Source organism: Anabrus simplex, chromosome 9, assembly GCF_040414725.1.
Source record: "Anabrus simplex isolate iqAnaSimp1 chromosome 9, ASM4041472v1, whole genome shotgun sequence".
In the NCBI taxonomy this organism is placed as follows: Eukaryota; Metazoa; Arthropoda; class Insecta; order Orthoptera; family Tettigoniidae; genus Anabrus; species Anabrus simplex.
Window position 1 is genome coordinate 114721956 of NC_090273.1, and position 19702 is coordinate 114741657.

Below are 19702 nucleotides of genomic sequence, written 5' to 3' on the forward strand. Positions count from 1 at the left end.
CGGATACACGCTCGTTCATTCCCATTTTGCATCATAATCTGGTAAAATAGAAAAATATTTATTTTTTTCGGAATAGCTACATGCTATATTAATCGATTAACATGAAAACGTAAAGATTGCCGTAGAAATAAAAAAGAATAAGTCTATCTCGGAGCCCGTCATGGAAACAGAATGTAATTTTATGATGCCCGTATTACCTACAATGTCACTGCCCATTTTTGCTTTAGTGCCACATTTCAGAAGTTGGCATTAATGGGAAAGAACTAACTCCCAAGCGCGTATCCCCTCGCTACAACATAACCTACACTAACCTTGCAAGCTACCCCTAGTAATATTTCTTGAAAAATGAACTTATTTTGCGTGTAGTGCCTTAAGTAAATTAACTGAGTTATTATAACGGCTCAATTTTGGAAGAGTAGACTGGTCTACTTACCTCAAAACATGTTCTTTTCAGCTTCCGTTAGCACAGTAGAAGACAACCTTTAACACACTGAGCAGGCATGACACTTCACAATCACCAACCTGGCAGAGCACATGCTTCTACTCGCTACCATTGCGTGAAATATGAAAAATTTCTTAAATCTGCCCATATTAACTTAGTGCCCATATTTGCCAAGTTTACCCTATAACTTACATTGATTATATGGATACAGTGCAGCCAAATTGGTTCAATTTCTGAATGGCTGCACCCGGCGTTGCACTCGATACGCCATACTGTTCCCTAGCGCTGTATTGTAAACACGTAGTTTTAATGGCCGTAGTTCGCAGAGTTGGTGAAACTGCTGTACCAGCATGCCAGAAAGAAGGATTTATCAATTTATCGCGAAGGTATTTCCCGGACAACCAAATGGAAAAAAGCAATGGGCTGCCATGGTTAAAGGAGAAGGGTGGTCTCCTACTGACGTATCGCGTTTTTGTAAAGTAAGTACATGATAATTGTTTAAAGGAAATCTAAGTACCCACAACATAGTTGGCTGGAATGATAGGCACGTTATTTTATTTCACTATGTACTCTTTGAGTATAGAGGATGGGAAAAGAATTCCGAGATGTAATGCCGTTCCCACAATTTTCTCTCAACGGGAGTCCAAAAAGAAGGAAGCCTCCCATCACTTGGCAACAATGCAGTACACAAAAGAAGAAATATGGAAGAAGAGAGGAGAATACAAGAGCTGAAAATAAAGTAGTGGCAATAATGATAGAACACAATATTTAATGAACTAACAAGTACAATACTGCATTACATTCCTTCAATGTAGTCAGCCGCAAAGTCTACTACCTTTAGCCAAATGCCAGAAAGCCGTAGGGGACCACTGGCAAGGCGTTCTTTGTTTATGACAGCGACAGAGCGCCTTAATGCGCAGAGTGGGCGGGGCTCCTTCAACTTCGGAAACAGATCGAAGGCTCAAGGACTCTTGTCTGGTGAATATGGAGGGTGTTCCAAGACCTCTCAATGCCACCGTTGCAATAAGGGCTTGATTTTTTTTCTTTTCTAGGGGGCTTCACGTCGCACCGACACAGATAGGTCTTATGGCGACGATGGGATAGGAAAGGCCTAGGAGTTGGAAGGAAGCGGCCGTGGCCTTAATTAAGGTGAAAATGGGAAACCACGGAAAACCATTTTCAGGGCTGCCGGTAGTGGGATTCGAACCTACTATCTCCCGGATGCAAGCTCACAGCCGCGCGCCTCTACGCGCACGGCCAACTCGCCCGGTTGGCTTGATATTGTTTGGAACACAACGCGAGTTGACAGTTTGTCCTTCAGGCACAGTATACATAAGAATAACACCCTCTTAGTCGTATGCCACGATCAGCATAAACTTTACCCGACTGTCAAGATATCTGTGGCCGTGGTGAACCTCGGGTGACACCATTCGTTCCACTGACGCTTTAATCCAGGCTCGTAGGCACATACCCACGTCTCATCAGTGGCGACAATACGTCTCCTTTGTTGCAGTATCTGTCCAAGTGGATGCCAGCCAGTGCATACCAGTGCCATTTCTGGACATCGGCGAATTGATGCGGAACAGAACGGGGCACGATTTTCCTCGTGTTAAGACGTTTCATCAGTATGTGACAGCATTTGATGACAGACCAACCTCTACAGATAATTCCCGGAGAGTACATCGATTGTCTACGGAAATGAGACCACTCACAATGTCAATCTGATCTTGAGGAGTGGATGGCTGACCCGTGCGGTGCAAATCTGTAGTCTTATTCTGACCTGAACGAAACACCTTGATACTATAATACCAATATAATGGTCCGTTATTGGACATTATAAATTTTCCAGCTAACTCATTCTTGGTTGCCTGCGTTTCGCCCTCATGTGCTAAGTTAGGCTCATCAGTTGGGACATCATGCAACTGTCTTATACGGTAATCCATTCTTGCCACAGGCTTCTTGTAATCCTCAATAACATTCTGATGCATTTTTACCACGGGTAAGCTCAAATTTAATCCACGAACCTTTCAAAAACATGCTTTACAGCAGTGAAATTGACACTCTTCACTTCAACACCACACAGCAACAACACCCCCAATTGGATGCCCATCAAATGCACATTACACATCGAAAATAGCACCATCTGACTGCCCCCATATCCTATTTGGGCATGCCGGATCTCCTGCGAGTGTCTGGACTACGTTGCCTCTTCTTTATTTATAGCCCTACGTGAGGTATGGAAGAGAATGCTGTAATTCTTAACTCAGCAATTTCTTCACCGAACAAGCCTACAATAGCAAGTTGCAGCCTGCCTCATTCAGATACACACACAGTAAAATCATTGAATGAGAAATTGTACAGTACGAAAAAACATTTCAGAAAGCTCAGGAAGCAAAACTGCAAAGTGCAAACGAAGTTCTAAATTTAAGCGTATTATCGGACAAAACAAATTATATGCACAGCGTAAAGAAAAACCTGAGAAAAGTGTTCAATAGCAATCAGGTTTGTTGATTACACAGGGAAGACATTTTGGTCAATATGACAAAAACTCCATCAAATTAAAATTTTCTTGTGGAAATACAGGCTATAAAGGGCTTGGAGCAAAATTACCCACTCCCTTCCGTAAGAACCCTTCATAGGGAAGTTACCTGGTCACAATGGGCTTTAGTGTTTATGTTGGGTGGATTATCAAGTAGATGTAAACAGACAATTGCATATTTCTTCACTACAGACTGTACGCATGGTGCTGTGCATAGAAATACGTAGGTGTGCTGAAAAAGTAATGCCTCCAAATTTTTTATTTTGTTCTCAATATCGATTGAGGTATGACGTCATGCATGTTACTCAGTCGACTTTTCTGCGTCGCTGACGCAAGCTGCAACTCTCTGCCACTAGAGAGCTCCAAATTGTAGCATGAAACATGGCGGTGTGAAACTATCTCGGTTTGTGAGAAACAGCGTATTGTAAAAGAGTTTCTAGCGGCAGAAAATGTGCTTCCAATTAAAATCCATAGAAGAATGAAAGCTGTGTACAGTGATGATTGTGTTGACGTCAGTAATATGCGACGTTGGGTTGTTCATGCTCATAATGAAGGAAACTCAGGTAAGTGAGGCATATCACGAGAGAGTGCACAGGCCATCCTTGCAGAATTGGGTTACAGAAAACTGCGTGGAAGGTGGGTACTCCGAATGCTCGCTCACTCACTCACTGACATGAAACAGAGACTGGACATCTGTCAACAACTGCTTTTGCATTTTGAGCATGAGGGTGATGGGTTCCATAACAACATTGTGACAGGTGATGGAAGCTGGGTTCACCATTATGACCCCGAATCCAAGACGGCATCAATGGAGTTTCGACACAAATGATCACCATGCCAAAAGAGTTCAAGAACATGTCGTCAGCACTATTAAGTTGAAAGAAGATATGTTGGCATGGGAGCTGTCAATCAGCGAAGAAAATGTGGGTGTAATCATTAGTGCTTTTGATTATGCAAAAAAGTGTTCATGATTGGTTCTGTGCTGTCTTGCAGAGAAACACAAAACTCTCAGAAAAAACACTTCTTCTGAGTTGCTGCAAAGTTTTCAAGCTGACGGGGAAGCCTTCTTGTCCTGATTGTGACAGGTGATAAAACCTGGCCTCAACATCTTGGGCCCGAAACAAAACGGCAATCGAAGGAATGGCGCCATCCTGACTCTCCACAAAGGAAAAAATTCAAAGTAACTACGTCTGCTGGTAAGGTCATGAACACTTGTGTTTTGGGACTGTGATGGTATCATATGCTTTGATGTGATGTCAGGAGGCACCAACATTAATTCTGAGGCATACCTGAACACATTAACAAAACTCAAGAAGCGCTTCCAGAGACTCGGACGCCATAACAACCCAGGTGATCGTTTGCTTCAATATAATAACGTAAGCCCTCACACAAGTTTGAAAACGTTGTAATGCATCACAAAACAGGGTAGGACCTCCCTCCCTCAGACTTTCGCTTGTTTGGGCGATTGAAGAATGCCATTCGTGGGAGACATTTTGAGGATGATGAAGAGGTGATTCGCACAGTGAACAAATTGCTTCGTGAACAGAACTAGGAGTGGTACCGACAGGGCATGCACGCCCCGTGTCTCGCTGGAGAAAGGCCATAAATGGGAAGGAGATTACATGGAAAAACAGGGAGAGTAGAAGAAACATCATTCTTTCTTGTGTGTAAGTTTCATTGTGTTCTATGAATAATTGAAGAAAAAATGTGGTGCATTAGTTTCTGGGCTACCCTCATACTTAGAACTTCCCTGTTGCAGTGAAGGGGCCTTTCGTGTAAATCATTTTAAACAAAACACAGGTCAGGATTATAGTTCTTGTCCCACTTACCAGAATGGAAGGTATCTCTCTCTTTCACATCATACATGAAGAAAAGATCTTCAACATATGCCCATTCTGATACATGTTGGCCATCTCTGTCAGTGGATTTGTAACCACCAGTTGGTGTTCTGGCTGTTGAAATCATCAAGGATAACTGCTGGATGTTTCGATATTTTGGATGGTGTCATTTGAAGTTCATTGTTGACAGGCTGATGTGTAGAGTTTTCTATATTGGCAATCTTCACTTTGGAAGCGAACATGTTATTGTCGGTATTTGTGTTTATTATTTCAACTTGTTCGAGCAGCCCAGTTCCTAGAGTCTGAATAATAGTGGGACACCCTCTCTCCAGGGGTCATGAATATGGAGGGCCCCAGCTCAGGGTAATGAGTAAAGACCTCAACGACATCTGCAGTGGAAAAGAAAGTGTTTGGTACAGTGTAGATGGCAGAAGTAGCAGCCCAGGGCTCAGGATGAATTGAGTTAAAGGTATGCCCCAATTAAGGGGCAGATAGCAGTCATAGCATCTCTTCCGGATTGGGCGGCTACAAATGGTATCTGTACACCATGTTAGGAGCGGCCAAATTATATGCCACCAATGACACAAGTGAAGCGGCACATCGGTTGAAGAATTTTTTGTTGTGTCAATGAAATAATGGCCACACCAAATGGACCAAATGCTAGGGCGTCCCCCATTTCAAGCGTCGTCCTCACCTGAATTACGTAGAAAATTGGCAAGAGCTACACACTCATGGACGGAGTGGGCTGAAGAAGCATGTTTATCATCTCCGACTAGCGACCGACAATGGTGGAACGCTCACCGGACGAAGACGTGAGCTTGCAGACACTCTGAAGAACTGGCATGCAGACACTGCTTGCATTCAGGAAACAAAATGGAAAGGTTCAAAATCGAGAGAAATCTGTTAGAGTACACGTTCAACTCAGAATGGTGTTGCGGTATTTATCAGGCAAAAGCTGTGAGACTATGTGATTCAGGTTGACCGTATATTAGATCGAATTATGCTATTAGAATCAACTCTTCAATAATGAATATGCAAATAATCTCCTGCCACCCTCCACAAACTGGATGCCTTTATTCGGATAAAGATGATTCCTGGGAACAACTTGGCACTTACATCCAAGCAGTCCCTCCTGAGGAGCATCTTTCATTGGTGGGGACCTAAATGGACACGTGGGAGAAGCCAAGGATGGGTACACGCAGTGTCATGGTAGCTATGACTACGGAAGTAGAACTGATGATGGCTATAGGATTCTAGCAAGCCCATGACTTAATACTTGAAGAAAAGACCCACCCACCTCATAATCTATACCAGTGGTGAACAGTCCACTCAGACTGACTATTTGCTGATGCATAGGCACGACCTCAATATAGTAACAAATGCCAAGGTAATTCCGTCTGATAACATAGCCCCACAACATCGCCTGCCTGTTCTTGATGTGGAAACTATGGGGCAGCTATGTTCAACAAGGGTCCATACGACTAGTCCAGAGAATTACATAAAATCAGCTTCATGGTCCGTATCGCACTTCAATAGATTCACAATTAAGTATTTATTTATTTTCCACCTAGTCGATACAATGATTGCTTAAGGCAATTTTTAATGGTCAAAAGTGGTACACGTTTCGTATATTATCAACATCTTCAGCCACATAACACTGTTTAGATGAAAAATATATAAAATTGACAAAGTAATGCTTTAGAGGAAGTGTCCTTAAAATTAACATAAGATTGACAAGACTAAAACAAACAAAAAACTCAAATATATATATATATTTTCTCTTGAGTTTTTTGTTTGTTTTAGTCTTGTCAATCTTATGTTAATTTTAAGGACACTTCCTCTAAAGCATTACTTTGTCAATTTTATATATTTTTCATCTAAACAGTGTTATGTGGCTGAAGATGTTGATAATATACGAAACATGTACCACTTTTGACCATTAAAAATTGCCTTAAGCAATCATTGTATCGACTAGGTGGAAAATAAATAAATACTTAATTGTGAATCTAGTCCAGAGAAGATAAAATGGTGGAAACTAACACAGTAGAGAGAGCTGATATCAAAGCTATGTAGAGAGGATTTCCAGCAGCATAAAACGCTCCGATCAGATGCTAAACATGCAGTCCCTACTGCAAAGAACTACCATTACCAAGATATTTATCATCAGTTGGATACATCAGATGGAGAAAAACAAGATTTATCGCCTCGCCAAATCCCGCCATAGAGCGACCCAAGACGGTCATGTCACAAATTAAAGACAATCATCAAACCCCATGTGACCAGACCGTCATCCTTCAAAGACGGTGGGATAATTTCAAGAGTTTGAGTAATGAGGAATTTCCCCATCCACCAGTAGTATGCAAATGCCAAGATTATGGACCTATTCCAGCCATTACCATTCAAGAAGTCTTAGGGGATATGCAAAACATGAAAAATAACAAAGCACCAGAACCAGAAGATACACATATGAAATACCTCAACATTTCGGCAAAAATGAGCCTAAGCTTGACCTCCAGTGAAAAGAATTCTCTGTACTGTTCGTTGGATTATCTAATTAAGAGCATTAAGAATAATTCCAGGCACTATGAGAAATGTTTATAGAGCTTAGGTAGTTTAGAACCCTATGACTTACCTTATGAGTAGGGGCCTTATTTTTTGGTGAAATAAAACTGTTGATTTTGGTGTTAAAACGGACTATTTCGGTAGGTATTTCGTGAAATAAATTGTTATACTGATCGATGTTTCCTGCAAAATCTTCCTTGTAGTAGCGTATGAGGTAAATGTAACTAACTTTGTGATGAAGGGTTTTAAAGTAAACCCCTGTAATGTATCATTGTTATTAAATCTTAGAAAAACCAAATATGCAAATTGCTATAGAAATAAATATATAAATCACTGATACTTTGAAATGAAGTTAGGTGACTGCCCTGTGATTTATATTTATACATAGCCTACATTTTTAGACTTAGAATTACTTGTCTTCAAAGTAAAAACTAAGCATGGTTTCAACATTATCAGCATGCAGAGTTGTGCGACAGTCACAAAGTGTCTTTGTGCAAGTAGAGAAGCTCCTCCCGCTAACCACATTAGACGTCTGAAACCATAATGCTTGCGAACACTTGGATTAAAATTCACTGTGGTCTTTTATAAAACCTCCTAAAACTTTGCTAACACTGCCTTCTTTCACTTCCTCAACCAGATGTGCTTTCATTGCATTTTGCAAAGTCATATAGCTCTGGAAGACGTTCATAGATGTGCTCTTTTTCCCCGCTCAGGGATGAGTAGCTCAGATGATTAAAGCGCTGGCTTTCTGACCCCAATTTGGCAGGTTCGATCCTGGCTCAGTCCGGTGGTATCTGAAGGAGTTAAAGTACGTCAGCCTCGTGTCACTAGTTTACTGGCACGTAAAAGAACTCCTGCAGGACAACATTCCGGTATCTCGGCATCTCCAGTAAACGTAAAAGTGGTTAGTGGGACATAAGAACAATAACATTATTACTACTCAAACAGGCGATTTATTTACAATAGACCTACCAATACAGTCATATTTTACAGTAAAGACAGTATTATTTATTTATCCTTTTATATTCATTCTCTTCCTCATGCCAGGATTATCCTATTTTTCTAGAGGAATGTTGGCTTGCATGAATGCTTTTTTTGTGTCTATTACAAATTGCTCTCTATAATTTTTAACACCTTTACGATCTGTAAAGTATCACCAATTGTTATTTGCCCCTTAGAATTACATTCATTTGTTTCATTCTGATTCTCTGCAGTGTATATCGCACGTTTCAACTTTACGAATATTACCAGTACACTATTGATACATTAGAATCTTTCTAGCAGCATCAAATACATAGAACCCCTCACTGTTGTATTCTTCGGCCCTCAAAAAACCTGTTGCGACTTCAGTTTTCGGCATTTTTATACTTAAATGTTGGACATTTGTATTAGGTGGCCACGACTATATCATTACATATATGAGAAGCTCTGTATTAGTACTATTATAATTCTGTTTTTTCTGAATTGATATAGATTTGATGCTGTTGTTATGAAACTTAAAAGTCATCTTTGTAATATACACTTACTGGTAGTTTTCTTTTGGATAATATGAAAATTATGGTGCTGTGAAGGATTAGTCACAGTTGCTATGCTTATTATAGACAAGTCTTTTATATTCTTTGAAGATTGAAGTTTCCTTATAAGGTGAATATTTTAAAATTATGAAATTTTATACACTTTATATGTATTTTATCTATACTATGAAGAACTTGGAATATTAACCTGTTTGTTATTGTTCTGTATATTATCCAAAATTAACTTAATGTGGAATACATAACCTCCCCTGGCAAAGAAATGGACAAAGATTGGAAGAAGAATACTTTTAGATGTGCTACCTGGAATGTCAAGGTATCTCACACAAAGATGACCAGCTGGACGACATTCTCGCAAAAAAAAGACATTTTAATTGCAGCGATTTCAGAAACAAAAAGAAAGCTTCAGGGATCAAAAGAGACAGTAAATTATTTACAGTTTTACAGTGGGGTTGACAGAGATACTACAGCACAGGCGGGTGTACTGCTCATGGTACACAAAAGATTAAGATCAACAATTGATAGCTACACTTTTTGGAATGAAAGGATTATCCAATTAAGACAAACTATTCAGGGGTTATCTTACAGTTATAGGGGTATACGCTCCAGTGGAGGGCAATTCAAAAGAAAGTGATGGGTTCTATAATGATCTGCAAAAGATAGTCAATAAAATAAAATAAACCTCTCCTGGCAAAGAAATGGACAGTGAAATGGACAAAGATTGGAAGAAGAAGAATACTTTTAGATGTGCTACCTGGAATGTCAAGGTATCTCACACAAAGATGACCAGCTGGACGACATTCTCGCAAAAAAAGACATTTTAATTGCAGCGATTTCAGAAACAAAAAGAAAGCTTCAGGGATCAAAAGAGACAGTAAATTAGCAATAGCAAACAAGATATGCTACTATTACTGAGAGACTTCAATGCCGGAGTTGGTAATGAGAAAATTCAGAATCACATTGGAATCCATGGAGAAACAACCCGTAATAACAATAGAACGAAATTAATAGATTTCACTGTCTTCAATCAGTTAAAGATTATGAACACAATGTTCCCACACAAGGACAGCCACAAGTACACGTGGTCTGCACGAAATCAGAAATCGATTATAGATTATATAATTTGTAATGGTAAATTGGCAGATTTAGTCTTGGATACAAGAGTCTATCGAGGCCCTGAATTGGAAACTGATCACTATTTATTAGTGGCACCTATTCGTCTGAGGCCTAGACAGTATAAAAGAAACAAACAAACAACACAAGAAATTAAAACTTCTTACCCCAGTATAAAATGGCTGCACCAGAATAGACTTAATAATCTTACACAGATGACACCAGTTACTTACAACATGGAAATGGAGTGGTCTAATTTGTGTTCAATTTTAAAGCAGTCTGCTTGTGAGAGTTTGGGAGTTAAGAAAAAATGGCAGAGGAAAAAGGGTTTAAGAATCTGGGATGAAGAAATTGAAAAGGTTATTTCAGACAAAAGAAATGCTTATAAAAAGTTTTAGTCAACTGGCAAATTAGATGATAAAATAGAATATCATCACAAGAGAGCAATAGCAAAAAGGGCAGTGCGGAAAAAGCACAGAAAGAGTTGGGAAAACTTTGTTTCACACCTGGAGACTGATATAAAAAGACCATAACCACAGACATATAAAATACTCAAGAAACTGAATAATGATGTAAAAGAAGACATACGCATTAATGCAATACCTCTAACGGAGTGGCTCATTTATTTTCAGAACCTTTGGAGAGGTTCAAATATTGAGCCATTTCTTCTGCCAACATCTCTTAACAAGTCTTCGGAAACCATTACACTCGAAGAACTGGAGCTAGTACTCAGAAAACTTAGAAATGGAAAAGCATCTGGAGAAGATTCAATAAATGCAGAATTATTCAAGTACTACAGTGACATCTTCAAGCAAAGATTTCTCAAATTCATCAATTTAATTTGCAATGGCAACAGACCACCAGAGAATTGGCAAAAAGCTATAGTTATTCCTCTTCATAAGAAGGGCAGTGTGAAAGATTGTGGAAATTATAGAGGGATAAGTATACTCAACTCAGGTTACAAAATTTAATATTATCAGAGAAAAATTATTCAAGTATTATGAAAATGTGATTGGAAATGAACAACATGGATTTCGAAAGGGGCGCTCATGTGCTGATGCTTACTTTACCTTGAAAATCTAAGTCGAAAAACACGAGGAATTTAACTTGGAAACTTGCATAGCATCTGTTGACTTTCAGAAAGCCTTTGACCTAGTTAACCAGGAACAGACTTCTTAATATCTTAGCAGAAGATAATGTCCAACAACAGTTAATAGATAACATATACAACATGTACAGTGACAACCTTATTGCAATAAAGTTAGGTAATCATCAGACTGAATGGGAACCAATCAGCAGAGGTGTGAGACAAGGTTGTGGACTTTCTCCTTTGTTGTTCATAATCTATATGAACATAATACAGGAATGGAGGCATGAAAGGCATGGATCAATCCCAGTCAGCAGATATCTCACAAATCTAGATGCCATACTCTTTGCTGATGATGTTGCATTGGTAGCATCATCAGAAGATGATCTTCAGTGATCAGTATTTAATCTCCAGAAAGTCTCTTCAAAATTCGACATGATCATTTCACCACAAAAGAGCAAAATAATGGCCTTTACGGGGAAGGACCCTATCCCGAGTAAAATCTGTTTAGATAATAAAATTTTGGAAAGAGTCAATGAATTCAATTATCTGGGACACAATTTATCTTACCAAGGGGAAATTGTTATCTCTGCAAAAATAACCAAATTTGCCAGAACAACAGGAATCATAAATCATATCAAGAAGCCATCTCTTGTCCAAAACCACACTCGCTTACGTCTTTACCCAGACCAACCCTTTGCTACAGCAGTGAGGCATGGACAATAAGAACTCAAGACATTTCCAGAATTACAGCACGTGAAATGACGTTCATGCGCAGAACAGCAGGCTATACGAAATGGGATTGTATAAGAAATGAAGATCTGCTTAAGGGACTGAATGTGATATCAGTAATCAATTACATATATGATTTCCAAAAAAACTGGAAACGTCATGTTCAAAAGATGGAATCTGGAAGACTACCAAAGGAGATCCTACGCTATCAACCAAGAGGACAGACATCTATAGGACGTCCAATGAAGCAATGAAAAGAAAATGCAAGACCGTAACGGGACACATGGCCCAATACTTGGAAGGATGATGATGATGGACATTTGCCAATAAATGTTCATAAGTAATGATCTCTCGTTGCGCACTGCTGTATCTACGACCGGTCTTGTATCTTGTTACGACCACAACGCTATTTGCTGTAATCAATAACAGATATAGATTTTTACCAACTGCCTTAGAGATCACGGAACTGAACTCCCATACTTTGGAACTGAATTCTCGTACTTTCGATACACAGTGCGTACCGCTTTGTGTGCATTTGTGTGGAGAATATACAGCGCTATCAAGCAAATGAGAAGGAAACTATGATAGTCAAGTTCTCAGAAGCATTTAAAACGTTTATTGCAGAGCTCTTCTGGTGCTATTTCGCATTTTTCGCACCAAGCAGTGTATTTGCGCAATAAATCAAATTTTGCGACATTTCGTGGGTTAATTTTGCTAAAATACGGTATTTTTAGTACCTGGGAAGTCATATATAGACAAGGAAGAAGATATTTAAAAAACTCGTGCATACCGTTATTACCAAAAAATATGGCCCCTACTTATGAGAATTTAACTCAAATTATCTTAAATTTCAGTTTGTATTAGAAATGGAAGAATTGTTTACCAACTATATTGATGTATTTAAGTCACAAAAGAAGTCTATTGACAGAAGGTTTTTGGTATCTAAAGTGAAGAACAAAATTTCTTATTTCTGCAATTCTGGTGCCTGATTGTCATGATTGTCATAATATATAAGACACTAAATAGTGTGGTAAATCAATGGGAATATTGGTGAATTTTGGCAAATATGCCTGTTTAACTTTGACTGCACAACTTCAAATGGTATGAACATGCAAATAGTTAATAATACTGGTCACTCACTTTTAATACTTCCGGGAGAATTTGCCACCTCTAGCAATTTGAGATACGAATTTCTAATTGTTATCCCAAAAGATCACTTTTATCCTAAATTTCATTTTAATCACATGCCTCAATGTCAACTACAAGCATTCCACCACACTTGCACAGGGAACAAGTGTAAAATAAAATTTGGGCAGATAGAGAATAATGCACAATAACTAAATCCATATACGAACAAAATTCAGTTGATAACTGATCTGGTATGTAGAAGGCTGGCCTATTTCAGTCGCTGTGAATAATCGATGTCATTCCTCATGAATAAGAAAATGAGACGTCCAAGAAACTTCTTTCCATTCAGTGTTACCGACACTGAGTAACTTGTGAACTAGCAAGTTATTTATCTATTCAAAATAAAACATTTTCTCATAGAACATATGTACATGCAGTATGTAGCCTACAGTTTTGTACGTGACTTACAGTAGAATCAGTTATAAGCTCATGCAATCTATGTACACAAAATGTTATTAAACAGAAAACATGTGTCTGCTATGTCATTTTCTTGTTTTGTCAAGTAATAAATATGTAATAGAAATTATAATTATGAGATTCAATGTGCTTCATTTTAATTAACTCATATTTCCTTTGCTTTCTTTGCCCCTAACCTTGCCGTGATACAATCAGCTGCTGGAGTGGTTGAGATGAACATAGTGGCTGCATGGACTTGGCCACATTGTATTAATATAGTCACTGTAGTATTACTATGGGCCATATTTTTGGGTAACAGCAATAAATGCAAAGTTTTTCATATCCACTTTCTCACCAATATACAAACTTCTAGGTACTTTAATCACACGCCTCAGTGACGACTACAAAAATTCCACCATACTCGCACAGGAAAAGAGTACAACTCGCACGGGGAAGAGTGTAAAAGATGATTTGTTACAAGATATTAGAATCTTCCGTATTGACGGTTTTCACTTTACAAAGGAAAAAATTTAAATGTATCCTCCTAATTCAATACAAAACATAATTCCATCATTAGATGGAGCAATAAAATTCAAATATGTTTTGACTCGTTTGAGCCATCTTCAGTGAAATAAGGGTGGGGGGATTAAAGTAATCTACATAATACAAGCTAAAACTGTGCTAAAAACATAATGAAGGAACAAATGAAAAGCAAAGGACACATGACTGAAATAAAAACAATAACAATATACAATATTTACATTACTAGAATGAGCAATAAATAACTCGCTGAGACAAATTCAGTGGGAAAAAAAAAAAGTTAATATAAAACATAATTGAGTCTAATAAGTGTGCTAGCCTAAGAAGAAAAGAAAAGAAAACAAATGATACAGACGGAAACGAACAATAAGTGCTTGTAGTGATGTTGCTGACCTCAGTCTAAAAACTTTTAGTTTGATAATTCCAATGTTGGCAAGGTGTGTTTGCCGTACTTTAAATGGTCGGGAGGGCAGCAACAAAATTGAGAAGATGTGTTAGAGAAGTAACAGGTGCATGGTAAACTGTAAATAACCATAGCGGAATCCGTCAATGAAGTTCCAATCTGTAATGGAAAAAACGAGGTTGTGTGAGAATCTTGGGCTGATAAGTAAAAAGTGTAAAATGGGTGTGAAGGAAACTCAAGAGAGTCTAAACATGTTTGAATTTTACGTTCCATCTAATGATGGAATTATGTTTTGTATTGAATTAGGAGGATACATTTAATTTTTTCCTTTGTAAAGTGAAAGAAGACTTGGACAGAAAGAAAATAATGCATGGTAACTAAACCTGTATAGCATGGCTGCCAACTTTTAGAAATCAAAAATAGGAAAAATTTTAATTCTTGGATTTCATCACCCATATTGCATCACGGTCTAAGTGAAAAAAGGACAGAATAGAAAGCATACATATCTACAGTTACAATGTGAATCGACCATTAAATTTAAAATCTTAAACTAAAAACACATTTAAATGGTTACAAGAAAATATACCTAATCACTCTCACGAATAATAATACAGTCGAACCTCAGTATCTCTAACCTCCATAACTAGAATTTTCATTATCTCAAACTAAGATTTTCCGGCCGTTTGTCCTATTCTTGACGTGTATTTATTTCTCTATTCTCGAAATTCGGTTATACGAATTTCTCGATTTCTCGAAGCAAACATTTCCTCCCTTGAAGCAAAAATTACTCTGTAACTCGAACTGTGTGCAACATTAACTGTACAATACGGCATTCGCGGTTTGTGAGGAACAGTTAACAAGTAAAGAAAGGGTTCCAGTGAAGCTGGAAGCTAATATGACGGCAACCAAAAACGCGAACTTCTAGTGATCGGCAAATCCTCGCCATGTCTCGGGTGTCAATTACCGGTCACGTACGAAAGCAAGCCCAGAAGTCGCGGATGACAAGCTCCATTTACGAAACTCGGCTGCGTGTGTTAACAAGAAGTTTCAACATGAAGGGAGGAAAGGTTAACCGTAACGAACAGATGAGACTAACGGATTTTTTTTCCAAATGTGTTAACGGAACTATGTTTCTTGTTTCACTACGGTACCTACTTTATGTACTGTGTCCTGTCTTCTAAAAAGTTACTATAATATGTGTTATAATTAAAGTGATGGTGTAAAATAGAGTTGCTTTGTATATTTTTAAGTACTGTAAAACGGGGCCACTTTTTCGTATATTTTTTAAATTAAAATGTGAAATATTTCCTCTAATTTTCTGAAAAATTTAATATAAGTTCTGCTATGTTTGTTCTTCATTTCTAAATATGAACATAATTATAATTGTTATTCAGTAATGAATTATGATTATCGAAAGAGTGGCCGGAGTTTCCCCATGTTTTGGGGTAACTTCGTCCGCCATAAAAATAACTCAGGAAACTACGTTTTCTTCGATATAGTGTTACGTCGGCCTCTGTGAATGTTTTTTAAAACCTGCAGAACGCCCAGTATCAACAATCACAAACAAATTAAAACGATTTGCAGTGAAACAGACGTATAGTGATCAAATTCCCATTTTTCACAAAGAATGGACTATTTTATTTAGCCGAAGCGTACAAGCATTTTATATTACAAATTACGTGTTGCATTGCGTAGTTATGTGTAATGGTAAAAAAGATAATAAATAAAAAGTACGAAAATCATAAAGCCCAATAGTATGGAGAGAAAAGGAGATCGGAAAAGAAGCAAGCTTGTAGACTGTTCTCATAATACACCGTTTTCTAAATTAGAAAATATCTGGGCCGTCAATCAAGTTCTTAATTGCGCATCGTCTGTGTCATCTGAAATCCGTCTATTTATCATTGAAAATAGGAACAGTCTTTCATCCCCCTGTCGGGATAAACTTCCCCGTTTATTGTTATTGTACCTTTATTAATCTCTTCTAAAGCATTCTTGACGTAAACAGGATTGTAATTACAATACCCGCGGCCGCGTAATGTTTTCCCGTACATTCTGGGCTTGGCCGAAGTTACCCCGGAAGAGGACAACTTTTATCACAAAACTATTTCCTGAAAAACCTATTTGAATAAAATGCATCAAATTAGGTTGATCAGTTACCAGACGTACGTACATTTTGACCCCATAAACCTTTGAAATGGAGAATAGAATGCCGGGGCTGGAGAACAATTTGTTTTCTGCTGTTACCAAACAAGACAATAGTCGGGGCTGCGAAAAAAATTGACTGACTCAAAAATGAGCCTGCCAATGTTCTTTGGACTACCGAGTGTTGATAGAGCATTCTATTGTACATGCATTTTAGTTGTTGCAAGTGGTTCATCTTTTTCCGTATAGGAGGCAGGAGAAAATAAGTGTTGCTATTCGTCAGTGGCTGAAGTTACCCTGTATGGCCGAAGTTACCCCGTTTTACGGTACCGTTAAACATAATACATTCAGTAAAAGCCCGTACATATATGATTCAATTATGTGCTATACATGCTCAAAAATGGTAAGTTATTCTCTATATCTCAAAATTTCGAAAACTTGAAATAAAATTTATCTCCCGAGGCGATTCGCATAATAGTTTCCTTTATTAAGACTGTAAAATAACGGAAATTTAATTTTATAGGTATCCCTGAACTCCTGGAGGTAACGTTTGTTATATTTTTTTGGCGATAACGTGAAAATACCATAAACTGTCACCGACACAACTCCCTGAAATACATTCAACTCATTAAAATAATGAGTAAGAATTTTAAAAAATGCACTGAAATACGCTAAATTACCACATACAAAACAGATCGCTATGTCTCATACATTATTAACATACGACTTTGACACGGGGAAAAAGCACGGAACCGCTAGAAACAACACGCGGCATACAATTCCAACGAAATTACGCACAGAAACGATGTTAATAGTGCGCGAACCACACAATATGAAACTCATTCTTTCGTTCCGATTAACTGAGTCGATAGCGCTCGCTAGCATCTCTTGCTTGTAGGACGATTGCCATCCCGAATCCCCAGCCGTAAAGCACACATGCTGCTGTAGCGAGCAGGAAACACGACACACGAACACGAAGGCGACGGACGATACACTCGCGAAATAAAGCATCAAATAAAAACGCTTGAAAATGAAGTTGGGTAAATTACACAAGCACATAAGAATTTATCCTTTATCCTAGGGTACGAGTATTGACTGTACTGGAGGTTATATTGGTAAAAAATAGGAAGAATTAAAAATAAATCGGAAAATAGGAAGACGAGTTAAAAAACGGAAAGTTTCCGGGTAAATCGGAAGGGTTGGCAGGTATGTGTATACAAAAAGGTATGTAGAAGTTTCCTGTCTCAATGAATTATGCAGTATATCTATTATATAAAATAAGAGAACGGAAATTCCTGAGAAGAATAATAGGGCCAAGGATCCTACCAGATGGAAGGCGATGGTACAAACCCAACAATGAGCTTTACCAGCATCAAGAAAACCTCATAGATGCCATCAGGAGAAAACGTCTGTCTTTCTATGGACACCTATACACAATGGATCCTAATAGATTATCCCATAAGATCTTCAAGGTTGCTAACACAGGCAAAGCTACTGGATTCCCCTGGATCAAACAAGTGGACAAAGATCTTGCAGAGCTTAATATTAATCAAGCCGCCATTACTGACAGAAATGCATACCGTTTAATGGTCAAAACTAAACCTTTCCTAACATCCCTTACATCAGCTAGCCACAAAGGAGCCGGGAATTGGTCAGAGGAGCGCAGGAAAGAATTCAGCGAGAAAATGAAGGAATACTGGGCCAACAGGAAGGCTGAAGAGGCCACTAAGAACACAATCCAGTATGCTAAAAGGGGCAGACGAAGACAAAAACACAGCTAGAACACAAGCACCGTGGTCCACAGATGGCCTAAACGCAAAGAAAAAAAAAATAAGAGTTTTGTCTGTACATTGCTCAGAATTTGAAAAGAATGGTATTTCTGTATCGGTCATATCCACAGTAACAAGGAAATGCACTTTTTACTTTTCCGTAATTTCTGTCTGTATGTACACGCACGAGAAAACGGCTGAAGAGAATTTCGTGAAAATCAGTATGTAAAGTCGGGGGATGAGCTACTACAATCTAGGCTATTAATAATTTTAATCGCGCTGAATGAAATGGTAGTTTAGGGGAAGACCTAAAATTCAATTCTCAAATATTTTAATTATTAGAGGTCCTATCAATAAATACTACATAACTAAAATCACATAGAATTAAATTCCCGATCATTTATGTCTTACACATTTTTACTGTACCGTCTATAACACAGATATTCATGAATTTCAATTTTTGTTGCTAAGTCCACATCAATGCCGAGCCAGGAGGAAATGGGCGAACAGAAATTAATAAAAATTGGTATATAAAGTCGGGGAAGAAGAAACTATAGTCTAATATAAACAATTTTACTGACCCTGGATGAAATGGTAGTTTAGGTGCCTAAAATTTAATTTTAAATACCTATGTTATTGGTCTTATAGAAAAGTACTACATAACAAAAGTTATAGAGAATACAATATCCGATCATTTACGTTTTATTCAGTTTTACCGTACCGACTATGATAAGAGTAGTATTTCAGAGTCGGAGGAAAACGAAATGTGAAGGCCTACAATAACGAAAGCGCATAACATTGATCAACAACAACATTACATTGACCATTGTTTGTTGTGATGTTCTTTGCCTCGTATGGTGCCCTCAACTCCAATAGATGGGATTACTGTTCCGTACTGAGTATAACAGCCTGACTGAATATTGGCGGGAAATAGCTGGGGAGTTAGAAAACTATTTTCTTTAGCATGTCATTCCTCTGGTTCATAAATTGTCTGATACTGCTGGTACGTACCATACTGGTTGATCATAGTATTCCAGCTATTCGATCCCTACTCTGACGCGCTGCTTTTAATGAGGAGTGTGCATATTTGGCAGAGGCTGACTTAGTAATAGTAGTATGACCTGGTCTAGAATTACAATTTAGACCTATTCCAAATTATGGCACCAAAATTCACTAAATAATTCAAAATTCAACCCTGAAAAGAGCCGTTTCTTAAGAAAAGCGTCTTTCTCTTCACTTTTATTAAATTCTACATTCATTTTATTCCAAATTAGCAGTGAAGAGGGGTTTTTTCTCCTCTGGCTTGGAAGAAAAATTTGTTTTCAAGTCAGATTTTACCGCCTCCAGTGTAGTGAATTGACATTTTCTAACTCATTGAGTACTCCTAGGAAACATATTACAAATGAGGCATAGTTTTTG

General features: G+C 38.1%; 1 protein-coding gene across 5 annotated transcripts in view; it reads right to left on the reverse strand.

Moving 5' to 3' along the window:
• emb (exportin-1 emb) overlaps nt 1-19702 on the reverse strand; it is a 376112-nt gene that overhangs the window by 209294 nt on the left and 147116 nt on the right. The window lies entirely within an intron of this gene.